The sequence below is a fragment of the Phascolarctos cinereus genome, unplaced genomic scaffold (assembly GCF_003287225.1).
Source record: "Phascolarctos cinereus isolate Bilbo 61053 unplaced genomic scaffold, phaCin_HiC Scaffold_9;HRSCAF=440, whole genome shotgun sequence".
NCBI lineage: Eukaryota > Metazoa > Chordata > Mammalia > Diprotodontia > Phascolarctidae > Phascolarctos > Phascolarctos cinereus.
In genome coordinates this window covers 169,018,721-169,045,323 of record NW_027556402.1, presented here as the reverse complement: position 1 = coordinate 169,045,323, position 26,603 = coordinate 169,018,721, and the positions used below count along the sequence as shown (strand labels likewise).

General features: G+C 35.8%; 1 long non-coding RNA gene across 1 annotated transcript in view; it reads left to right on the top strand.

The window, feature by feature from the left end:
- Positions 1–4,696: 4,696 nt before the first annotated feature.
- LOC110210699 (uncharacterized) overlaps positions 4,697–26,603 on the top strand; it is a 59,441-nt gene continuing 37,534 nt past the window's right edge. The window contains exons 1-2 of the long non-coding RNA XR_002325153.1: positions 4,697–4,804; positions 14,260–14,380. This is a non-coding gene — a long non-coding RNA (uncharacterized LOC110210699). The remainder of the gene's footprint in view (positions 4,805–14,259; positions 14,381–26,603) is intronic.

Here is a 26,603-nt window from a genome sequence, read left to right as displayed (position 1 = left end):
AGAGAGGAACATTGTTCAGTTTCAGGAACAGGGAATTTGCAAAAGTTTTATGCACATTTTAGATGAATAAGAAATTGAGCAAGAGACCAGCAATCTGGCATTTGTGGGCCATTTTGCAGCATAAGGAGAATACTTGATGGAGCTGACAGTCTGGCTGTCAATCTCTTTCCTGACTACTGAACATCAAGAAAACCCAAAGAGGAGATTAGGATTCATGCCCTTATATTGGGATAACTGTTAACAATATTAGTAGTTAAATAAATTTTTTAGGTGTTGATAATGGATGACCAGTACTTGGCAGTTGTCATGGCTCTGCACTTGGGATTCACTCACAATGAGTACACCAGTGTTATTTTTAATGATGAGTATACATGAAAAAATATATACTTTGATCCAAATTGTATTCCCTCACATAAATAGAGATTGGGATCTGAATTTATTGATTCCCATAGTTCTTTTTCTGACATGGAGACATTAAGATGGAAAAAGAGACAGACAATGTAGCAAAATAGGTAATTCACTTAGGGAAGGAAATAAAGAATTTGTAAGTACCCACTATATGACACACACACTATAGGAACTTTTCAAGTATTATCTCATTTGATTGACATAACAATTCTGGGAGGTACATGCTATTGTTACCCTCAATTTGCATCTGATAAAATTAAGACAGGCAAAGATTAAGTGACTTTCTCAGTCATAAAGCCAGACGATTTCTGGGCCTAGATCTGATCTCAGATCTTATGGACTCCAGGCCAAATACTCTATCCACTGTGCCAACTATCTGACTCCAGAATCCAAGAAGACCTGGGTCCAAAACTGATCTTAAAATATATGGGCATTGGTAATTCACTGAACCAATCTGAGCTGCAATTTATTCATCTGCAAAATGGCAATAATAATAATGGTGCCTATTTCACAGAACTATTGTGAGGATCAAATGAAATAATCTCTCTTTCTCTCTCCACCTCTATACACACACATACCACACACACACACACTGTTCTGCAAACCTTAAAGCACTATATAAATGTAAACAAGCATTCTCATCTTTAGTGATTCAAGATTTTTGCTTTGGTAGCCATAAATATGCTCGTCCAACTATGCAGCCCATCTTGTTTAGTCATTTCAGCTGTAAAATTCATCACCCCACTGCCTGTCTAGTTAATAGCTCTATGAATTTAGTTAATTTTGTTCACATATTGCATCACTAAGCTCATAACATGAAGAAATCCTCAAGACTTTGAAGAGCTATCATATTAAGAGGGACTAACGTTCTGACTTCTTGCCAATATGACTAAGTAGGAGACAGACTGCCCACCTCATATATCTACTCTAGCAAAAACATGAAGTTCTTATCAGACCAAATCTTAATTAAGAAATCTTTAATAACAAGCTACCATAAGAAATTGCTTACACACAATAACTTCACAAAATTCTATTAGAAGCCCATAGAAGACTATAGGAATAATAAAGTGAGCACCAAAGATGCCAGAGACAGGATATGTAGCCTGCAAGATTCTGAGTGTGGAGGAAGCAGAGGTGGAGAAGGCCTCAGAATTCTGAGCCCCATTGTGGTCAGAAAGCTCCACAGTGGGGACCATAGAATCTCCTGAAAATAGTAGCAACTAGCATACTTCACAGAATGGCCATGGGCCCAGGCCTCAGTATTCTGATGTCACCACCGTTCTGTCCTAAGAAGTCAAAAAGGGCCCTGAAGAGCCAATGTATTTAACCAGAAAATCCAAGTATATTTAGCACTAGGAGATGGAGGTCAGTGCAAGAACCTAGAAAATACAAAGTAAGGCCAAAGATGGCTAACTAGCCCACCCAAAAGTGTAGCAGAATCGGAAGCCTGACCCTGGCACAAAGCCCCAGTTCAGAAGCTCAACCAGAGGTGAGTACATCAGAGAAAACATCAAAGAACATCAAAAATTATTGTCAGTCTCCAAATTCCCCCAATAGGAGAATCAAGTGACTACATGAAACCTGTAAGCAGAAACTCAAAGGGGAGAATTTTAAAAAAAAAAGACTTTCCAGATGAATATTTAGAAGAAATGATAAAAAAATGAAATAAAAATTCTTGAAGAAAGAGTTTAGTTGAAAGAGAAAATAAGTAATGTTGAAATAAAAGTTTTCCTTCAGCAGCTCTCCTTACCTTCCACTTAACGTAACACAGGGTCACTCTCAGGCTGTCAATCACAGGAAATCACTTCTCTGTGCAGAATGACTCAGGCTTTGATGCTCAGCACCTTCTCAACTCACCCTCAGCTGCCTCTCTCTTATGATTGGAGGACCTGAGCATGAAGTATTAAATTCTTCTCTAAGCTTTCCTTTCTAGGAGACTCACAACCTTCCAGGTAAGTCCATTTTCCATTAGCATCTCTAATTGGCTTGGACTCTAGAAAATCATATATGACCCAGGTTTGGTACATCATGGAGGCCTCATTCTCTCTTTTCAGCTTCCTTTTGTACATGTTTTCACCCCTTATATTGTAATCTCCCTAAAGGCAAGGACTCTCTCTTTTTTCTTATTTGTGTCCTAAGCACAATGTCTGTCACGTAGTTGACTGTTCTTTGTGCTTAAAGAAGACCAAAATGACATCACCATGTTGGGGTCAAAGTGTAGTATGTCTGACTAGGTTCTAACACAGTTCAAGCACAAATAGCCCATATGAACGTTTATAATGGAGATGGCTCTAAATTATCCACTGCAATTCTGTTTTGCTTTCAGATGACAGTGTCTTCTTTGATTCAGGCATGTCATGCTGGGCAGTCCTGCGCCAGTGTCTCCCATATCTCACAATTGCTTCCAAAGTTCTTCAGAGAGACCTTGAAAGTGTTCTTGTATTGCTCCTTCTGACCTTTGTGTAGGAGCTTGCCTTGTGTGAATTCTCTGTAAAATAATATTTTAATCAAATATACATTTAGTATCAGAGTCCATGGCCAGCCTATTAGAGTTGTGATCTCTGCAGTATAATTTGAATACGTGATAGTTCGCTGGAGAAAGGACTTCACTGTCCAATATACCTCATCTTAACAGGTGATCTGCAAAAATCTTCCTAAAACAATTGAAATGGAAGCAAGTCTATTTCCTAGCATAGCTCTGGTACACTGTCTTAGTTTCACAGGCATGCACCAGTGAGGTCAACACAACAGCTCTGTAGACCTTCAATCTGGTAGACAGCCTAATACCTCTTCTCTCCCACGCTTTGCTTCAGTTCCTCCCAAATGCTGAGCTAGCTTTGGCAAGACATGCATCAACCTCACAATCTATGTGGACATCCCCAGAAAGTAAACTGATACAGTAAGTGAACTTATCCACAACTTAAAAATTATTCCATTTGCTATAACCAATGGTTTGGTATCAGCTAGTGGAAAACCTCTATCTTCTTGTTGTTGTCAGGCTAAAATTAGCACAATTGACAGAGAATCAATCTATACTCCGTTGCATCTCAGCCTCAGAGGCTACTCTGAGTGCATAATCATCTGTGAACAAAATATGTCACACCAACTCTCCTTCTACTTCAGTCTTGGCTTGTAGCCTTTTCATATTAAATAATTTACCATTAGTGCAGTAGCTGACCTTGATGTTGTTTTTGTCATCATTGAAAGAATCTGCAAACATCACTGAAAACATCATGCTAAAAAGCATGAGAGCAAGCACACAGGCCTGCTTTAGCCCATTAGTGACTGGAAAAGCATGAGAAACCATTACTCAGAACCTGTACAAGGATGTCACCATAAAACTGGCGTACCAATACTAATGAATTTCTCTGGGCAAACAAATATTGTCATATAATTTTGGCATATTGTAAGTGCTTATAAATATTTATTCAATTAAATTGAAAGAAAGTGGTAAACCTTACCCCTAAAATAATCTTTTTCTAAAAACTAGAATGGATTAAAAAACAACAACAACAAATAAGGACAAAAAAATAGAACAAAGGCAAAGATTAAGAAAAAGAATTCTGCTATGTATGCATTGTAACTTTTTTTAAATGTGCAGAAGAGAAAAGGAGGATGTTCAGAAGGAAGCATAGAAAGGCAGGATAGTTTTGAAAGTGATGGGTAATATTTATTACATCTTTTAAAAAAGCGGTATGAAACAAATTTTCAATTTCATATTTCATCTTTTTGCGTGTTCTTATGACCATATGGAAATAATAGTTTATAGTGTTTGATTTGGCATTATTTTTTTTTAAGAAGTTGACTTTCATCTTTTTGGAATCAGGGAAAAGAACCAAAGAAAATTGGATAGAATTTGAAATGAGGCATATTTAGGCTTGATATCAATAAAAATTCTCAAATATCAATCGGTCAACAAGAATTTATTAATTTGTTACTATGCAGTTAGAACTGAGGATTCAAAAATATAAAATAGTCCCTGCCTTCAAAGAACATGTGTTCTAATGGAGGAAACAATATGTAAATAACTGGGTTTTAGAAGCCATTAAAAATAGAGACAGCACATTAGAAGTATCTAAAACTTAAATTAGATTTCTGAGAAATTTTTTGGGTTTTTCTTCCTGTGAAGTCTTCTCCAATTAGATTTCACCAGGTCTTTTTTTGTGTATAGATTTGACTAAGTGACCACTGAGCACTCTTCCAATTCTCATTCTTTGTTTGTTTGTTTGTTTGTTTGTTTGTTTCTTAGAAGCAGTCATTGTAGTGTGGGGGATGGGGGTGAGGAAAGTGCCAGGTTTTGAGTCAGGGGATGAAGGTTACAATCCTGAATCTAATGCTTTTCATTTTTGTAATGTCTAAATTACAAGGAAATTAAAAGAAAAAAATAGGAATATGGGTAAGTGACCTTAGGATCAGTGTTATCAAATTACAAAGTAACTTAGGTTATCTAGTTGGTTGGTTTGTTTGTTTTCAGCCAAAGACAAGGTTTATTAAAGATAAAAATCTGAACAGTGGCTAGATTATAACAATCTGAGCTAATATAGTATTTTTTAAACCAATTAACTGTTAAAATGGGAGAAGCTCCAGGTCTAAAAGGGGAGAACCAAAATGAGCCAGAGTCTGATCACACTTAACAAAGGTTACAGAAGTGTTTTATTATCTGAGGAAAGCTTGTAAGCTAAAACAGAGAGAATGTTTTCAGCTGCTCAAAGGGGAGTGGAAAAGTATGAGGTATTTATACGTATTTAAGTTATTTATGGATAAGTGGAGTTTAAGGGAGAAATACAATAAATCAGGAAGTCAGGCAGGAAGTGGGGCATCTATGAAGATGATATCTGTAAACACAATGAATTAAAAAGCAGGAAGTTTGCGGCTTTCAGATAAATCAGAAAGTAAGATGTTTCATGCTCTCTTTGAACTGTTAAAGACTGGTTTTGGCAATTACAGGTATCTCTGAGTTCAGCTAATATTTACTCACAAAGGAACGCTGGTATGTCAAGCAGTCTTGGGCTTCAGAAGTCCTCCTGATTGGCTGGTTGTTGTGCTACTACATTTTCTTGTTCTCTTTTGAAAAAGGGAAACTCTAACATATTTAATCAGTTAGTACAGTCATTATAGAGCCTGTATTCACATGTTGAACCCCCTTATTTGATAAAGAAGGAAGACAAAGCCTACAGAGGTAAACTGAATTGCTTTGGACACATTATCTCCTCCTTTTATTCCTTGGGGTTCCTCATTGTAAAGTAGTTGTATTGGACTAGAAGACCTATTAGTTTATAGGGACTGGAACGATGGTTTCATTGATATGAGGAATTCTAGAATGAACAACAACAACAAAGTTTACCAATGAAGTTTAGACTTTCTTCATAATTTATAGCTGTAAAGAGCTGCCTAGAACTTTTAAAATTTAAGTGAGCTGCCCAAGGTCATTCAGCCATTACATAGAATTCCAATATAAACCCAGGTTTCCAGATTTCAAAGGAAGCTCTCTATTTATTGAACTATTCAGGCTCTCCTCCTCTCAATCTATATCTGAGGATCCTATAGCTTTTCTCATTAATCTGCTTTTTGGAATTCAGTGTCACATTTACATCTTTGTGAAGCATTTGAGGAGGACTATAATGGAAGAGTGGGATAACATTCAAGACTTTTAATATTCCAGGCTTATGATGCTGATATAAGTCAACTACCAAATGATGAACAAGCTTCTTTGGTAATTCCTTAACTGTCACCTAGTCCCATCCTTCCCATACAGTATATGGATGCTTCTTACGACACTGCCAGTAAGTGACTGTCTAGACTCTACTTAAACATGTTGAGTGACAGAAAACTCTAACTCACAAGACAGCCATTTCCGAATTAGAAAATTGGGCAAATCACTTTACCTCTCACATCCTCATTAGTAAAATGAGGTGTTTGTACTATATAACACATAAGAACTCTTTTAGTTCTAAATCTATGATACTCTGAATATATGGAACTTTCTGAACAGTATTTCATGATCTACACATAGTCAAGAATCAATAAATTATTAAGTGCCTACTATGGGCTAGGCATTATGCAAAGCACTGGAGATACAAAAACAAAAAAAACAGATCCTCTTTCAAGGAGCTTATAGTCTACTGGGGAAAGATGACACACAAAAATTAATTGGAAGGTGGGGAAGTTAACAAGGGGGAGGTATAGGGGAGAGTAGGAGAGAGAAAGTACCTGGTATAGGGGTATGATGCAGAAGTACAAAGAAATCCAAAAGCAATGTAGCTGGTGGGAAATGGGGAGATGGCTGTGCTAAGCCTGCTACTTGAATAGAAGCCCTGGAACCCTTACCTCCAGCAGAGGTTCCAACCAGAGGGGCAGAGAATACTGATGAAATATATGAATACCAGGTAGGTTCAGTCTTGAAGCATAATGAGATTTCCCTGTGATGAGCCTTCTGGGGAAGGAAAATATAATGGAAATGTCTAAAGACATCCAAAATCAAGTGTAACCCATTTTCAAGGGAGACAGTTTCAAGTAAATAAGACTATATAGAATACATATACAGGATGAGGAAGATTATTTTGGCTATAACTTCTGCCCCCTACAATCTGATAACTCTTATGTGAGATGCCTTCAAAAATCAGAAACAAAAGGATGACATCAATGTTTATTAGAGAATATAGTGTGAAATGCCATCATGAATACCCCAAAGAAAAAGTGTTTAAGGACTTTGTGTATCGCTGATGTCTTTGTATGATATAGGGCAAATGCAATTTACTGGGTATTAAGTCCCTCTCCTGATACAAAGGAAGCAGAGATTGATCTTTGACAGAGAAATATGGTTCTCTCAATAATCATAGTGAGAAAGTGAATATAATTCTATCATGAAGAAGGCATCAAGAGGCACCAATCATGTATGCTTTCCAAGTGACACCAATCTGCATGTGATATATCTGGGTGCCTCATTAAATAATTTTGTTTCATCTTTTTTGCAACTCTTTAAGGGGAAGAAATACATTTGGTCTCCTCTGAAGAGGGATCTCCTAATGAAATGCAACTGTTTTTCAAGGGCAGAAAGAAAGACTTCAATGGCAGGACCAGCCACTGCCAGTTGTATTTGAAATCAAAGAAAAGTAATTAAAATAAGAAACACAAGAATAAACTGTGGGACTTTCAAATCACATAAACCTAAGTCTTTATTACCCAGTTAATCAATAGCTGGCACATCAAATATGGTCTGATTCCAGTTATGATATAAAACAGAATATTTAAAATGTGTGTGTGAGAGGGAGGGAGGGAGAGAGAGAGAGAGAGAGAGAGAGAGAGAGAGAGAGAGAGAGAGAGAGAGAGAGAGATTGCGTGTAGGCAGAATAGTACTAGCCAGTAAATTGAAGATCAGGTAAATGAAGATCAGGAAAACTATTGTACAGTGGTTTAAAAAAATGCTCAGTTTTTAGATCAATTCCTACATTCAACAGATATAGGTTAGAGACTGTACCTAGAATGTTCAAGTGTATGGGAAATAACCTATGTAAGGAAAATTCCTCTGTCAATGCATGTCAGCAAGTATGCTCCAACTTATATTTTAAAAGAGCCGCCTAGAAAGCTGATAAGTTAAGTGATTTGTTCGAGGTTTTAGAGCCAAACATAGTAACAACAACAACAATGATATTAACAACAAAAATAATGACAATAACAATAATAATACTACATAGCATTTATGTAGTGATTTAAAGTTTGTGAAACACTTTGCAATTATTTCATTTTATACTCATACCAGCCCTAGGAAGTAGGTACACTTACTATCACTATATTACAGATGAGAAAACGAAGCCAGACAAAGGTTGAATGACATGCCCAGGGCAAAAGGGCTAGGAATTGTCAACACTTGAATTTACGTCTTCCTGACTAAGATTCAGAACTTTATGAATAATGCTGCCTAGTTGCCTTGTATCAAATTTTAGAAGGGAAGAAATGTGAAATAAGACAAAAGAGGTTATTTGGAACTGATTGCTGAGGTCACTAAATATAAAGCAGAGGAGTTTGGATTTTATCATAGAGGCAATAGGGAGTCAAAAGTTTGGTGAGAGGGAAATTATAAAGCCAGGTCCAGATTAGTCAGAATAATGTATCCTATAAAGAGGTGGCATTATTAGAATATATACTATTAGTAATTATATGTAAAAAATGGTAATTGGTTCCATTGCCATAGAAATATGCAACAAAAATTCAAATACTGTGACCATTTCACAAGATTCATTATTCCACATTAGGACATAGTTGTATGGTCAGTTCTGTGCCTTAGTAAGATTATTCCGGCAATTGGGAGAGGATAGATTGGGGATCATGTAGACTGACTTCAAGAAGAACATTGAGGTGACCATTAAAATACTCCATACCGGATAGGACAATATGTTGAAATAATATGTAGAAGAGTGAGTGGAGTAGAGAACAGGTGAAAAGCTGGATCCATCTAGAATCTTAGTCTCAAATAGAAATGGAGTCCACTCCTCCCTATATAAGGATCTTTATAGATTCTGTTTTGACTCAGAACACCACATATTAATATTACCTATGTTTTGTTGTAAATACATTCCTGCATCTCTAAGTGACTCCTGGACATATTCATCTTGTAGCCCTATAAGTATCTAACACTTATCCTACCCAAAAGAAAACAGCATCTCCTCATTTCCCCTCCCAAAGCCAACCTTTTGCCACATTTTCTCATTTCTTTTTAGGAAAAACTATTTCACCGTTTATTCAAGTTCATAAAATTGGAGTCATCTTTTGTTTTCCCCTTTCTCTTATTGAATATACCCAATAATTTCATAGGACTCGATTCTTCGTCTCTAATCTTTCTGGATCTCAGTTTCCCTTCTTCTCACTCACATGGTAACCATCCTACTTTTGACCCTTTTTCACCTTTTGTTTAGACTATTGTGATAACCTCTTAAGTGGTCTCCCTGCTTACAGGCTCATCCCTCTTCAATACATTTTTCCCCAAAGCCGCCAAAAAACAAAATCTTCCTAAATCACATCTCTGCACATATCATTCCCCTCTTCCAAAGCCTGCAACCCTTCCTTCTTATCTCTCCAACAAATTACAATCTTCTTAGCTTAATCTTTTAAATTAATTCTCTTCCTTAAAGGTTAAGAACAGGTTCTAGCTCTTAGGAATTCTCTGATGACCTGAAATTATATCACCTTATTATATTATGAACTACTTGCAGGCAGAAATTGTGTTTTTGACATTTAGATGCCTATCACAAAGCATAGTAATAGATATGACAGGTGATTACTGAATGTTGAATTATTTGAATCAGTGGTATAAGTCAGAGTTCTAGACCTAAGCTCCAAGTCTAGATTTGCCATTACTTCACTTCATATTCTTGGGCAAGCCACTTAATTTCAATAGGCCTCAGTCCTCATCTGTGAAACAAAGGGATAAGGCTAAATGATTTCTAAATAAAATGATGTCTTTAAGAATTTCCTTTGGCTTTATTATTTCCCAGGAAGTTATATTTTTAAAAGTAATCTCTAAAACTAAAATGGAAGGGCAGCTAGGTGGTGCAGTGGATAGAGCTCTGGCCTTGGAGTCAGGAGGACCTAAGTTCAAATTTGGCTTCAGACACTTGACACTTACTAGCTGTATGACCCTGGGCAAGTCACTTAACCCGAACTGCCTCACCAAAAAGCAAAACAGAGCAAAACTCTAGAATGGATATGTGATCTCATGAGTTCTCCCTCCAACGATAGAGAGTACAACTCTCACGTCTACCCAAACCATGAAACTCTTTCATGTCTGCCCAAACCATGAAACTATTGTCCCATAAATCCACTTGAGCAGATCCAACCAATGTGCTGGGACCCTTCCTTGTTTTCCTTCAATATTGCCTATATACCAAGTAAGCACAGAAGTTGTTTATCAATTATCCCTTGCTCTTATTCTGAGAAATCCAACTATTTTTTCCAGTCATACATTTGGTCGATGAGATTCTTTTTTATACCACTTTTCCTGTGTAAATTCTCATCTGAAACAGGTTGCAAACTGCTTGAGCCCACTGTGGACCATCCCTATTATCTTTGAGACTACATAATGTAGTTTGAAAGATGAATGAAATAGTAGGAACAAAAATTCTTATTGATTCCCTGAGCAAAGGAATACATTTGCAATTTTTCTACTTATAAATTTCCTCAAATTTTTTTTATTTTTATTTACAGTTTAACTAATGTTTGCTTCGATGAAAGATATAGGTAGCTTTCACATGAATGAATGAACACATGAATGCATGAGTTTATTATGTTAGGGATAAATTTATAAATGCATAGTAATTACATATATGTTAATTTATAATGTATAATTAGAAAAATGTTTCTCTTCATGTTTTCATGAAGTTATAAGCTATACTTCAATGACAAAAATGCTGAAAGAATGTGATTTAATATCCTGGAAAACAAGTTATACCAGTTCTGTTCTGATGATTTTGTATCCTTGCTAGGTTTTTTTTTAGGTTGTTTTTCTTTGTTTTTAATAAACTAGCCTGAAATGTTGAATATCATGCTGAGGATTATATTGGTAATATCAAAAGCTAAAATTGGTGCTTGATTTTCAGCATTGCTCTACAACAGATAATATGTGACTTGGTAAATTACATTTTGTGTAATTAGATTTTCTTTTTAGAGAAAACTTTAAAGTTTTCCAGAATATGCCAATAGAAAAAGCTGCTCAATTTTCAAAATTACAAAAACGTTTTTCACAGGCAGAATTTGCTGGCTCTGGTCACCAGTCAAGCATCTGCCAAACACTTCAACATGGAGGTGAACACACTACAAAGGTTTCAACAGGGCTGCCAGGATCAGTTTTGCTTCCCTTATCCCTGACAGTAGCCTTAATATTGATGACAACATCAAACTTTCTCTGGCAGCAATTTAGGAAATGTGCAGAAAATCTAGTAGCCCCATAAAATACAAAAGCCCCCCTCTCTGAGAACTAGAGGGCATAATCAATCCATGATCACATTAGAAGGAGAAGAATCATTTAGGATATTTGAGGTACTCAACTGACAAGAAAGTTTCATAACAAAAGCACTGCTAGCAAGGAACTTTGTATGCCATCCTAGAAGGCAATGGCTAAGTGAAACATTTTATTCCTTGAATGAGATTTCAAGAGTCACAACTGGGAATTTTTGTCTCTGGAGCAAGATCAAGAAATTGGGAGGTACTCACCCAGATTATAGTTACTGGGAGGAGAAAGCAACAGCCCTGTGATGCAGCGAGCTTTCTGCTTGACGCCTATAGAGACAAGAAGTATATGGTCTAGAATTACAGATGCTTGGGGATGCTGCTACCAATACTCCCTAAATATTGGTATCCTGAGACAGAATCACACCCTAGTTATGATCCAGTTTAGTGGTACGTTGAAATTTCTTCAAGACACAAGGTCTACAGCTGGGAAAGATTTTAGAGAATATAAAATTCCATCTCCTCATCGTCCAAATAAATTAATTGAGATGCAAAGAATTTCAGGGAATTTTTTCATGTCACACAGACAGTAAGCAATGTTTCTAGAATTCAAAGCAGATGCTTGATTTTGTCACTTGGAGTGAGTGTTCTGCAAAATCCCAGTAATCCTGTCTATGTCATGAGTCTTGTCAACCTAGTGGTTCTTCCATGCAGCACATAGGAGACCACTTGATTGCAGGCCACTTTGCAAAAGACCTTTGCCTAATATTTGTGAGTAAGTTTTCCATAGCTGTTGGGGATTTAGGGACTGCAATGGTAATGATGATGTGCACTCTTTTACTAAAACAAGTGCTCAATAGTGAGAGGCAAGGCTTAGGCTTATTTTGTAAATTAAAATAAGCTGAAAAAGTGAAAATAAAGGTGTTTGCCCCCAAAATTAAAAAAAAATTAAACAAAAATATCAGCATCCCAGGTAGCAATATTAAATATATATATATATATATATATATATATATTTACACATACATATAAATATACATATATGTGCATATGTGTGTGTATGTATAGTGCTCCCTCAACTGCCTGTTATCCTTCTATCATTTTTTTCAAGAAGCTATGACCCAAAGCTGAAAAGTAGAGTTATGTTGTTATGATCAAAACCCACTAACCTGATACTGCCAGTATCTTGCATGGTAGAAACACATTTAAATGATAATAAAACAGCAGTACAAGAAGATGCTCCAGTTCATAGTCATTTCAGAATGAGAAAATATAGTGTGCCTTGACTGTAACTGCTGTCAAGCATTTAAATTGTCCTTCCCTGCATATTTATTCTAAATTTATTTTCAGTACAACTTGTAATGGTGTTACTAACCAGTGAGCAAGTCTGAATACCAGAGAACCAAAGAGGGGGAAAAAAGCATTTTTAGTTACATGAGAATCTTTTTTTTTTTAATGTTGGAAATTCTGTTCCTACTACTATGCTTTTTGGAGGTTCTGATTTATAATGGTGCCACTGATTATTTAGTGTATTATCGAGAAATAACAGTGTAAAGTTGCTGCTGATTTACCAAGTACTTTATGCAAAGCTCTAGGAAGAGATTTAGCTCAAGTCCCTAAATAATGCCTCTCCTCTCTAGAGCTTCTGAAACTGACCCTAATTCACAATGTCAGTTTGGCTACTAGAGGCTTCTGAATCAAAGGAACTTTCATGAATATAGATCTTGCCATAGCACCCACACTCTACACCAAAGATTTGACATGCCAGAGCAGAAGGTGCCAAGAGTGGCAGCCAGGCATGGCAGGTGGATTCACAGTTCTTTCCAGCTGTTCAACTCTCACACAGCCTGCCATGGCCCAACCTATTTCTGATGTTGACAGAATTACTATTAATTTTCAGTAGATTTCAGTTGAATCACAGAAGGAATATATATGTGTGTATGTATATATATATATATATATATATATATATATATATATATGTATATGATGGCATGATAGGGAAGTAAAATTCTATAAAATTGTGTCTGGTTTTTCCAAGTATACATTATTTTTAGGTCATGCATGTATTTTGGAGAAGTATGGAGGATTATTATTTGTAAAGTTTCTTATTTATTGGTTTGGGTCATCCAAATTGGACCATTCATACAACCATTTACAAAATATTTATTACAGGCCTACTATGTATTAGGCAGAGATGAATATAGAAATTAAGACAAAATTAAACAGTTCCTGCCCTCATGGGGCTTCTTTTTTTTGGGGGGGGAGACAGCATATATAAGTGCAACACATATACATAATAAATAGAAAGTGCAACACACATAATAAACAGAAAGAAGTGGGGGCACTAGCAACAGAACATCAGCAAAGGCTCATGTGACAAACTAAGGCTTGAAAGAAACTAGAGATTGGAAGAAGTGCACCCTAACCATTACAGGCAGTCTAATAAGTAAAGGCATAGAAATGAAATGTCTTTAAAAGATTATAACATGTGCAGCTAGGTGGCACAATTCATAGAGTACTGGCCCTAGAGTCAGGAGGACCTGAGTTCAAATATCACCTCAGACACTTGACATGTACTGGCTGTGTGATCCCAGGCAAGTCACCTAACCCCATTGCCTAGCCAAAAAAAAGTTATAATTTTTGCATTCTAATTTCATCAACATAAAACCTCTTTACTCTGAAATGTTGCCCTTTAATAGATTTCAGGACTTTTTTTTCTCTTCAATCTAATTTTAAATGAGCTATAAATCAAGCCATGTAATGTCTGTATACCTGTAATAGACAATAATATTAATAGATAATAGCACAAAAGCCAGTTCATGCATGTTACTTTAGATAAATTGAATTTGCTTCCACTGTTTTCATTTGTACTTATCTTGCCTCTCTATTGTCCTCCTCTGCTTCTAGGCCTCTGTTTTAATGCCAGAAACAGACTTTGTGCCTTGATGAATGAACTCTGCCAGAGCTTTAAGACTTTGATCCTTATGTATCTCTTTAGCTAATAATGAGAATTGTAACTTCCTAACAGGTAAGTCCTTAACTCTAGTGAGAAAAGAAATTTTGCAAAAGGATTAATAGACCAAGAGAAACCAGTCACAAAATTGTTTGCTTGTTGACGCATAGCAATAATGTTATCAGTTATTATTAAATTTATAAGTTATTTAATATCACTATATTTTGGAAGACATAAGGGGGGGGCAAGTTCCATATATTAATGATTCAGAGTCTTGGAAATCAATAGTGCATAATTTGAATAGTCAGCCTACTGATATTTGTGATAGCTCATAGATAGCCTTGAAAGCATCATCATATTTAGGTCTATCCCCTAGATTCCCCTTTCTTTTTCCTGTCAGTTCCCTTCATTTTGTGATAGAGATGCCTTTTCCATTATACAGTTTGAAATGGCATGTGAATATTCAATTCAATACTTTGAACTAAGTCTGTACTCTGGAAACCAGATGTCCTTGTATGCAAGGCTTATATGTCACTGCCCAAGGATATTTTAGAGACAACAGTGTTGATGTAATGGAAAGAATGCTTAACAAGAAATAACTTGGAGGGGCAGCTAGGTGGCACAGTTGGATAGAGCACCGGCCATGAAGTCAGAGGACCTGAGTTCAAATTTGGCCTCAGACCAAACACTTGACACTTACTAGCTGTGTGACCTCGGGCAAGTCATTTAACCCCAATTGCCTAAAAAATAAAAATAAGAAATAACTTAGGTTTTGGCTGTGGGAAGAGCAGAATATGAGCTTTGACACTGCCATTTATGTGCTGTGTAAGCTTGAGAAAGATATTTACCCTAACTGAGAGTCATAGTTTTTTCATCTGTGAAATAGAATAATTGTTAGGGGGTAGGGGAGAGAATGAAAGAGGGTTGCAGTGAAAGATATGTTATATTACTAAATGCTGTGCCTGTTCTTGGGTTATCCTGAGCAGAAGTGACCACCAGGTTGCCAAGTCAGTGATAAGAAACAAGCTAGACCAAAACTGAACTAAGAATGAATTGACAAAACTGAGTTGGCACACTAGAGCCATCACCTTGTCAAAGGAGCTTGAGTGTAATCTAGGATGGAATAAGCATGGGAAAGATCATGAACACTGCATTAAATAAAAATGGGGATGAGAAAACAAGATTGCTGAATAGTGTTGGAGAGAAGCTGAAGCCCATGACCATGAAAATTGTAAAAAATCAGCAGCAACTAGATGGCATGATGGCTGGAATGTTGTGAATGGAGAAAGGAAGACCTCATTTCAAATGCAGCCTGAGACACTTCTTAGCTCTTTGATGCTAGGCAAGTTATTTAACCATTCTGTGCCTCAGTTTTCTTTTTCTATAAAAAGTTGATAGTGATAACATTTACCTCATAATGTTCTTGAGGATCAAATGAGATTATATATGTAAAGTGTTTTATAAAACAAAACAACATATAAATGTTCATTATGATTTATTTATTAAATGTTTATTATAAATGTGTGTATGTATGTGTGTGTGTGTGTGTGTGTGTGTGTGTTTTATAGGGATGTGGAGAGAATTAATCTATGTGTCTGAGGCAAATTCATTCTTCCTACCTTTAAGCTGCAGCTTTGTATGATACGATATATTAAGAGACTCTGGGCCACGGGTTACATGTTAGAGACTCATTCAGAGTCTCTTAATTTTTACATGAAGGTAAGGAGTTGGTCATCTGTATTTGCTTATGAGGTTTTTTGTTTTTCTTTTTTACACTCTAACACATAATCAGTACACAACTGAGATATGTGTATACTCTTTCAATTCCTATTGAGGAATTGCATGACATCTCCCATATCTATTTTTAAGTTATATTCAAGTCCTTTAGGTTTTTCTCATTTATTTTTGTTGGAATTTTCTCGATCTGAAAAGGAAATACTGAGGTCCCCAAATATAATAGTTTTGCTACCTATTTCTCTGTTTTATTTAATTGCTTTTCCTTTACTTACTTAAATGCTATGTCATTTGGTGCATATATAGTAAGTATTGAATATATGTATAAATATATTTATACACACAGCCACACATATGTATGTATGTGTGTATGTGCGTGTGTGTGCATGTGTGTGTGTGTGTGTGTGTGTGTACATTAAAATCTGTGACTTAGTGGCTTACAAAGCTGGCCTCAGAGTCAAGAAAGTCTAAGTAAAATTCTTTTTATAGCACATCCTGCTATACAACCCTAAATGATTAACTTTTAACCTCTTAGTATTCTAGGCAGTTTTCTGAGACTCTAAATTAAAGAGAAGTTGCTAATTTGAATTTGTAGATGGATTTTATATAGTTTTATATTATATCAATGAAATTATAGTTTCAGTCCCTACTCTTGCTATTTCATTATCTACGGCAATCATACTGACTTTGCTTGTTTGTCTATTTCAATTGTTCTCTTGCTTGAGTATAAATGTCACCCCTGCTTTTTATTTTGCTTTACCCATTTGAGATGGAATAGAGTCTAACCAAATTCTACATTTTATATCTAAGTGTTTCTTGTAAACATCATATTATTGGATTTTGCTTTTTATGCCATTCTTCTACCCTCCTAAATTTTATAGGTGAGTTCATCCCATTTACATTTATAGTTATGATTATCAACTATGGGTTTTCATTCCATCATTTGCAATTAATATTTTTGTGGTTTTTGCCCCCAATGATCTCACTGCAAAGTAGAGGATTGTAAAAAAAAAGGAAATGAGCAACAGTATTAATCTACAAATACTACATATACTTTCAGATGTATTAATTGGTTTTGCTGATTTTTTTTCTTTTTTTCCCTTTTTTCTTTAAAAATACTAGTTTATGAGATAGCTCTCTAGTAAAGGGAGTAATTCTGAAAAAAAAATAGATATTAGTATAAAATATTTTTATAAAAAGAAAGAAATCTACAGTTTCAGTGCTTTGCTCCAGCTCCACTGTCCTTCCTCTTCCCTCTAGCCCAGACACTTTTTCTTCTACTTTCCTTATCCTTTTGTAAGTTATTTTAATCTCTCCTTTATGACCTGTCCTTCCATGTTGAAATTTATTTCAATTGTGTGTTCTCTCCCTTATTCTACTCTCTCTTTTAAATCTCCCTCTTTCCGAGATCAAACAAATGGGAAAAGGACCCACACATACAGAAATATTCATAGCAGCTCTTTTTGTGGTGGCAAAGAATTGGAAATTGAGAGGATGCCCATCAATTGGGGAATGGCTGAGCAAGTTGTGGTATATGAATGTAATGGAATACTATTGTGCTATAAGAAATGATGAACAGGCTGACTTCAGAAAAACCTGGAAAGACTTAAATGGTCTGATGCTGAGTAAAGTGAGCAGAACCAAGAGGACTTTGTACACAGTAACAGCCACATTATGCAATGACTGAGATTGTTAAACTGAACCCTTGTCAGCATTACAAGGATCTAAGTCATCTTCAGAGGCCTCGGGATGGAAAATGCTGTCCACATCCAAAGAAAGAACTATGGAACTCGAATCTCTATCACTTATTTTTACCTTCCGTTGAGTTTTGTTTTATCTTTCTAATGGTTCCTCCTATTGGTTTTAATTTTTACTTACAACTTCACTAATGTGAAAATATGTTTAATGGGTATGTAAATGTAAAGCCTATATCAGATTGTGTGCCCTCTTGGGGAGGGTGGGGGGGGAGAAAGGGGGAGAAAAATTTTCAACTCAAAAGCATATGGAAGTGATTGTTGATAAATCAAAATAAATTAATAAAATTTAAAAAAATAAAAAATAAAAAAATAAATCTCCCTCTTTCCCTATTCATGTTTCTTTCCCTATCTAATTTATTGTATTTCTATAGAAAAGTCTCTGCCTGTTAAACACTTTTTAAAAATTCGCTTGTGAGAATCATGAGATTTCTGCTCTTCATAACCTTCTCAGTTAGTATGTTATTTTAATCACTTGTTCCAGTTACAATTTCTTTCTTAATATATTTCCTTTCTCTTTCCCTTTCCCTTTGCTTTTCCTTTTCCTTCCTCTTTTAAAACTAAGAAACTGTAAGGAAATCACACAGGCCCTGTTGTCTTTCTTAATGCCTTCTGTTACCCTAGAAGCCTGGGATTCAGAAAGCACACGTCTACCTGCCTCCTATTTGAATGTAAGCCTTCTGTGGCCCATTTACCTGCCACTATCTTCTCCTAGAACATCCAGTATAGAATGTCTTACTAATTTCAAGTCCTGTTTACCAGAGGTGAGACTAGCTTCCAACCTGCCTGGGAATTCCCCACAGGCTTCTTTTCTCATTTACCTGTATTCCTTCAATATAATTCCTCTTCCTCACTCTTCCTGCCACTTCCTCCAAACTTTGGGCCAGCTTCTTGTATAGCCCTAGGTTGTATGACAGACCATGTTACTATCTCTTTTTTTGGATTTCTTGATCACTGCTTTATCTGGTATCCCTTTAAAGCTTTGCTAGAAAGTATGTGACAGAGCTTGGCTTCCTTATGAACTTTTATGGTGGCATCTTACCCCAAAGTCTCTGTTTCCTCTTCTACTTCATTTTATGTAGGCAGTGGAAGATGGAGAGTGAGGGGGATTTATGGCAAAAGAAGGAATACACAAAAGGAGAGAAGGTGGAGAGGCAACATCTGGCTTGTTTCTGATTTTGCTTTTAAGTTTGTGATTACTAGTGCACAATGAATGTTCTAGGCTCAATATTTTAAGACTTAGAATTTCAGAGGTGGATTGACTTTAGGGATCATTTAGTCCAACACCCTCTCCCCCCATACATTTGATAGAAAAGGAAATGTTTTTGTCGAAAAAGTCGGATCCGCAGAGGGGATATGACTTACTTTAATTAATATAGTCAGATGCAGGCAGAGTCAAGCTAAGAAATCAGGTCTCCTGACTGTCAATGCAAGGCTGTGCAACATGATCTCTAAGGTCAGCATTTGACTAAGGTTGATAACTACAGCTGCAGAGGGACATGACTCCAAATGTTTGTACATTTGTGTACATTTTTTAAACAGCACAGTAGCTGTGGAGAAGGTAATCTACTTCTCAGTGAGTTTGTTCTTTTACCACAGGCAATAATCTACTGAGTACTAGAGTTACCATAACATAAGCAACTCCCTTTGCGACTTTCAATTGCTGTAGGTCTGTAATGGTGCTTGGCACTTTAATAATTAGTCTGCAGGGAGCCTTAATAGAGTAGGGCAACTGCTTTAATTAATTTAATCCCCAGTACATGAGTTGACCATTAGACATCAAATCACAGTTTAGCTCCAAGAGTATTTGAACTCTGAGGAAACCACATTTGTAACTACAGTGGGGAGACACATTAACTTCTATTATAAAACAATGCAGCTGCAACCAATTTGGGTTCTTTGGCCCCTGATCCACTGGTAAATGGAAGTCATTATTTCCATTGGAATGAAGGTATAATGGAAATGGCAGAGGAGGTTGGCTTGGGGTAGACTTCTATGTGTGTTGCCCCAATTCATGAAAAGAAAAAGGCATTTAGAGGAATAATAGCAGGGCAGACATTTTAAATTTGCAGGCGATTTATTTTCAGCTGAGTAAGAAACAGTCTGCAATCCTATCGACAGAATTAATTCTGCATAAAAATGAATGGTGTTATAATGATGAGTGGTACATCTTTTTATGCTCTGGTTGTTTCCTTTATGTTACATTTTTTAAAAAATATGTGGCTGAGTATTTTTTATTGTGCTTTAATACTTTTTTTGTTGTCTGTATCACTTAAGGTTTCTAAAACCCAGCATCCTTTCTTTCTTTCTTTCTTTCTTTCTTTCTTTCTTTCTTTCTTTCTTTCTTTCTTTCTTTCTTTTTTAATACTTTAGAAGTCCTAGTGATATATGGAAATGTGTGCAAAATACTTCTTCAGAGCCTAGTTCAAATCCCATCTCGACCATGAGGTCTCTCCTGACCATGACATTCAAAGTGATTTCTCTTCCCTGAAAGTACTGGGAGGAAGTAAGGTACAGAGGAAAGACTAAAAACTTTTGAGTCAGAAGACATGGGTTTATCAATTAAACTTCTCAGTCCTAATTTTATTCATCTGTAAAATGAGAGGTTTGGATTAGCTGATTTTTGAGGTTCCTTCTATCTCTAATCAGGGATTGTGCAGCACCTCAGAGATGGTCTTGTGACCTCATTTCCCATATGAGAAAAGTGATGTCTAGAAAAGAGGCATGATTTGCCCAAATTCTTAGAGTTTATAATTTATTGAATGAGAATTAAGCTAGAGACCTTCAGCAAAGGGTTATCTTCACAACAAATCAACTGCCTCATATGGTACCATTCAAATCAACAAATGTTACCAAGCTACTACTATGTACAAGGCATTATACTAGTCGCTGGGTACAAAAACAAAAGAAAATGGTCACAAGAAACTTATATTCTGTAGATATAGAGTATGTGACAAATAAGGAGACAAACAGGGCAGAGATTTACTATTTACACAGAGAGGTAAATCTTTCATAATTTAGTAGTTGAAAGGATGGTGATACCTGGGGAACCAGGAAAGACGTCTGTTGAAGGTAAACCCATAGATGGGCTTTTAATACAGCTAGGGATTCTAAGAGGCAGGGATTCTTTATTAAACATGACTTATCTCCCCATCTAGACCATAAGATCTGTTAGGGCATGGGCCATTTCAGTTTTGTCCAAAATCAACCTCATTGAGTATGGGTTTTAAGTTGTGTTTTTGGGAAATGGTGATAGATTTGCATTGATATAGGTACTCTCTCATTTGAACCTTTTTAAAAAATTAATTTTTAAATTAAAATTTAATTAATTTTAACAAAATTAATGTGGAGGGTAGTCAGTAAACCTTATGGGTATAATCAGGGGCCAGGGGACAGAATGGTTTTAATTGATCCTCTATAGGATCATACACATAACAGGAACATATGATCACTATTTTCACCCCAATCTGCTCATCTATGAAATTAGTTAGGAGGGATGCTACTGGATTGGGGCTTCTTAGAATTAGTAGTAGGAACCTTCCCCTAACCCCTCAGGATTACTTCCCTGAAGAAATTTGACTCTGGGCAAGTGATAAGCAAGTCTGATTTTGATTTAGGAAAGTAAGTCTCAAGCCTATGAGATACACTTATATAAAAACTGTTAGTCAAGTATTAGGTGCTAACTCAGTCCAATGCTTGATCCAAGGAGGGATTGGGGCACTCTGCCCTTCAACTAACCTTACCAATCCATGAAATCTGACTAGATTTAATGCTGTAAGCTTCCTCTGAGTACCTGTAGTAACGTAGGGCACCTAACTTTTTCTCCAAGAATCCCTGAAGCATATCTAGCATCCACCTTGAGGCTGGACAAAATCTCTAATACTCCTTTCTACACAAGGCGTGACAAAATTCCTTGTTGGATCTTGTACCATAAACAATATAAATGGTGTTCTGAGCAGCTAAAAATAAGAAGACTCAGTTTGGGCAGAAAGAAAATAGGTTCAGATAATCCTCAAGAGGGATGGGGCCATAAATGAGATCAAGAATTTTTGGTTGATTACTTAGGGCTTCTAGGCCAGGAAGCAAAACTTATCTTATTGACCTGTAACTTATAAATTCTTAAGAATAAGACAAGCAGGATATTTTTTTTTTGCCACAACAAAGAAAAAAAACACCCTGTATTTTCTGAGAACCTGTATTTTAAAGATGTAAAATTCATATTTCTCATGTTATTGTAATATTCACATGGGGCAGAGTAATACAATATTTATTGTTACATATACATTCAAAAAAGCAAATATTATCATTAGAAGAAAAACTGATATGACTTGTAAGGCAACATCAGAAAACTGACTGCACAATTGCAGTCTTTAAAAAAAAAGTCGAAGCTGCCAATTTTTCTCTAGTGAATCTTGAAAACTGTTAGAGGTGTGCCTAATGCTAACACCCTAATAGTGCAGATTTGATATTGGGATTACATGGCATTAGCAAGTCATTGAGCAGTTAACAAAAGAAAGATTACTTACTTTTGCCCTAACTAAACACAGCAAGGATATGTGACAAGACTACAGGGTCATTTAGCTTCCCTGCATGCAGCCCACTTCATCATTATATGGAGCCATGTCAAATAAACAGTATGGTCTTCAGAAATTCACCAGGTTAGAGGAATTCCAACTCTGTGTAGTGGAACTTTGGATGTATTTAGTTGATCAGGAAGCTGCATCAAGGAAGGCAGGGGTCAATCAGATCAGGACAGCTTTGATGCTTCTCAGGGAAATCTAATTCCTATTGCAGGGAAATAAGGAACCATGGTCTTATCATATAAGGGTATCAGATAAATATAGTACCAGGTAGAGAACGGATCCAGTGGGTCCTTTTAAATGTCAAAGGGCCAAAATTTATCTCTGATGAGGCTCTATATGTAGTGTAGGCCAGGAGGCTACTTCTGCTAACTCTCCTTTCTATTCACAGGTTGGGTTAACTGTATTTTAAGCTCTAGTTTCATAGGGAATTTTTGATGGCTCTTCTGACCTTTTGCAATTCATATAGGTGTAACTTATTCTGTTTGTCTCATATTCAGTCACTGAAGATCAGGAAATAATAAACAATGGGAAATGAAGAACCAATGGCAACATATATTCATAGCCATAGGTTATCCAGGTAGGGAGAAAAGGCAGGAAGCTGGCCACTGCTTCTTCTATCACTTCACCTTTTTCCAGAGGTTAAGAAACAATTCTTGCCCAGCTTTCCACCTAGAAAGAGAAAGACTTTATTTGTAGCCATCTCTATCCATCTATCTAAAATCACGCTCAACAGTAGAGGCTTTGCTGCAGCATGCAATAAATTACAGGAAATGGAGGGTCATTGCTCAGAAATGGAGGGGGAAAGAACACATCATGCATTTCTAGAAGTAGGGTTGCCAAACTCCTATTTGGGTTCACGCCACTCAAAGCACATACATAATGACTAAGTGACTTTGTTGTTAGATTGTCTCCAACTCCATTACCCCGCTTTGGGTTTTCTTGGTGAAAAGGCTGGAGTCATTTACCATTTCCTTCTCCAGCTCATTTTACAGTGGAGGAAACTGAGGTAAATAGGGTTAGATGAATTGCCCAAGCTCACGTAGCTAGTAAATATCTGAGGTCAAATTTGAACTCACGTCTTCTTGATTCCCAGTCAGGTACTCTATCTACTGTGCCACCTCACTGCCAACTAAATGACTATACTCTATTTAAAGGTATCTAATGGTTCCAGTTTAGTCTAGACACACAGACATTTAGTAACATAAATCTGAGCAGGGTATAATTACCATTTTCTTCCTTGGACTAATTAAGATAATTTAAAGCTATATAATTCATTTTGTTTGCATAGTGCAAACAGAAAAAGAGTTATGTAGTTGAGTATATTATCCTTATGCCACATACCTGAAGAACAATTATGAACCTCCTGACAAACTGAAAGTGAAAGGGCATAGAATTTTGGTCTATGCTATAATCACAGCTCTCTTAAAATCTCTTTAAAAAGATCTGAAGTAGAAAAAAATCCATAATATCTAGCCAGATCTACCAGATAAGGAGAGAAACTCAGGGCTTCCCTTCCTCTCTCTGCCCTGCCCACACCCCCACAATTCCAGTCATGGTACTAGACATTAGATAGATATTAAAGCAGAAAAATAAAACACTCCCTTTCCTCAAGGACCTTAAAATCTATGGAAGGAAGAGCAGACAAGACAGTTTAAATTCCACCTTCCACTTTCTCGTGCCACTAGCTTCTAAAGCCTTTCTTTTTCATATTTCCTTCATGTACTTCTCTTATGTCTTCTATGTACCTATTTATTTCCACGTCATATCCCCCATTGGAATATACATTCCATGAGGTCAGGGACTTTTTTTTTTCACTTTCTTTATATCCCTATGACAAAGCACATAATAATTGCTTAATAAACCCTAATGACTTACTGATCCCAAATAGGGTCATGAAAAGTTGGACACAACTGAAATAACAGCAACAAAAAGGAGTGGCTACCTATTGCCTACTGAATAAGTTACAGAAGCACAAAATATTTGTTTAGCATTCCACTGGGCTTCAGCCTCCCTTTCCATCCTTATCTTACACTACATTATACTTCATATATACTTACATACATATACACTACATATATACTTCATGTACTACGTATAATCTGTGTTACTGATACCCCTCATTCCCTTGACATATTCTGCATTTTGCCACTTCATACCTAAAACAGACCAAATTTTCCTGTCACCAATCTTTGCCTATTCAAATTTCTTAAGACCAGGCTGAGATACCAATTGTTCCGGAAGACTTCCTTGAATATCAACTTTCTTCAACACTCTACCATACCTCCCCAGGTAGGAGTAGTCAATTTATCCTCCAATTCTTCAAGTAATTTATTTGGACCTTTCCTTTGTATATAGCAATTTCTTATTTGTTTTATAATTGTGCACATATTCTTTTTCCAGCTAGTTTGCAAGGTATCTAAGGGCCTTTTCACCTCCAGTGCCAAGTTCAATGTTCATATAATTAATGATTGCTGAATGGAACGGAATTGACTAAAATTGGTAGATAGGAAAGGATTAAATATACTTTAGAGGATTATTCTTTTTAAAAAATGCATTATCCATAGCGGAGTAACCTTATGTACTTCTTACATTCAGTTGTTGCTATTCTAAGTTACACTATTAATATTTCTTAGAAAAAAAAAACAAACCATGTCATACTCTGATGCAAAAGGACTACATTCACTTTAACAATGTCTATCTTGTTTGAAAATAAATAAATAAAAATGCTACAGTCAAACATCTGATGAAATGATTCCAACTTTATAAGCATTTACCTTTCAAATGAACAAAATTAAAATATTTCCTAGTTTTCTTAAAAGTCCAAAGGCTCACACTGTGATTCAACTATAAGCATAAAATCATATTAACGTCATGCCATTACATTTGTTATAGTTAATCCATATTTTATTAAATTTATCACAGATTCATTTAGTGCCATCAAGTGATTTTCTATCCCTCATCTGGCCTAAACTAGCAGTGTGATCTCAGACAAATCACTTATTTTGCCTAAAACTCAGATTTCTTGACTACAAAATGGAAGTAAAGGAACCTGTGCTTCCTTGCTTTCATTTGTAGTGAGAATAAAATGACATGAATAGTGAGTGAAGTACCTTATAAGTCATAAAAAATGATTTGTGTATATAGGATATGTGACTATATATACATATGTATCTATGTAGATATATATATATATTATATATATATATAATGTATATGTGTGTTTATGTATATATATATATGTGTATTCAGCAATTATTACTTCTATTAAAAATAATAGCAAGCAGTAAAATTCAATATCCAGTTGGATCATTATTCAAGAACAAAGTAGAGTTTAGCTAAGCTGAATCAATTTGTTGTTCACTAATTCAGGATTTATGGTCCTTTAAATGACACTGAGCTCAAGGTTATCCGGGGCTATTTTTAAAAATTTACTTGGCTAGTTACTAACATAAACAATATTGCAGATGACACATTTAAACTCTTGGAAAGAACAAACTTTTTAAGTATGCAGAAATAGGCTTTTATATCCAAATGATATTTCAAATCATTCTTATGTTCCTTAGATAAGGTTCCATGGAAAGTTCTACAAGCCGACTTTATTAGGCCAATTTGATTTATTTTAGGTACTTTAAACTCCATTTCATTAAAAATAATATAGAATTATTAAAATCCATAATTATTTTGAATAATAATTTATTCTGATTATAGATCATAGTACCATAAGATCATAGAATGTAGAACTAAAAAGGACTAGCTAGTGCCTCAGGTTGCTTCTAGTGCAATGATTCTCTTACTCACTAATTCAAGCTGGCTCTTTCCATCATCCTATTAAAATTAGTAGATTTTAATTGCAAGAACTCAGGTCTCTAGAATTGCCAAAAAACAGGCTTGTTATTGCCCAAAAGCTTACACATTGACTAACTCATTCATATAATGACAGTCCTCTTTGTTTTGCCTGTGTAGGCATTGACGCACATTGATTTTGATCACTTATAAAAGTAAAAAAAAAATCTGTTAAATCCTCTATGCTCTTCACTGTGACTGAATAATGGCAAAGACACATGAAGCGGTGATTTGGAACAATAACTTGAGTAAGGCCATATTTTAATATGTTCTTGTCAGTGGTTATGAGGAAAGAAGAACTGAGACAATATTCTTTTTCTATTTCATTACATCTGTAAGGTTGTTATGAAATGTCCAGGTTAAGTCTCTCCAGTGCCTTGAGCA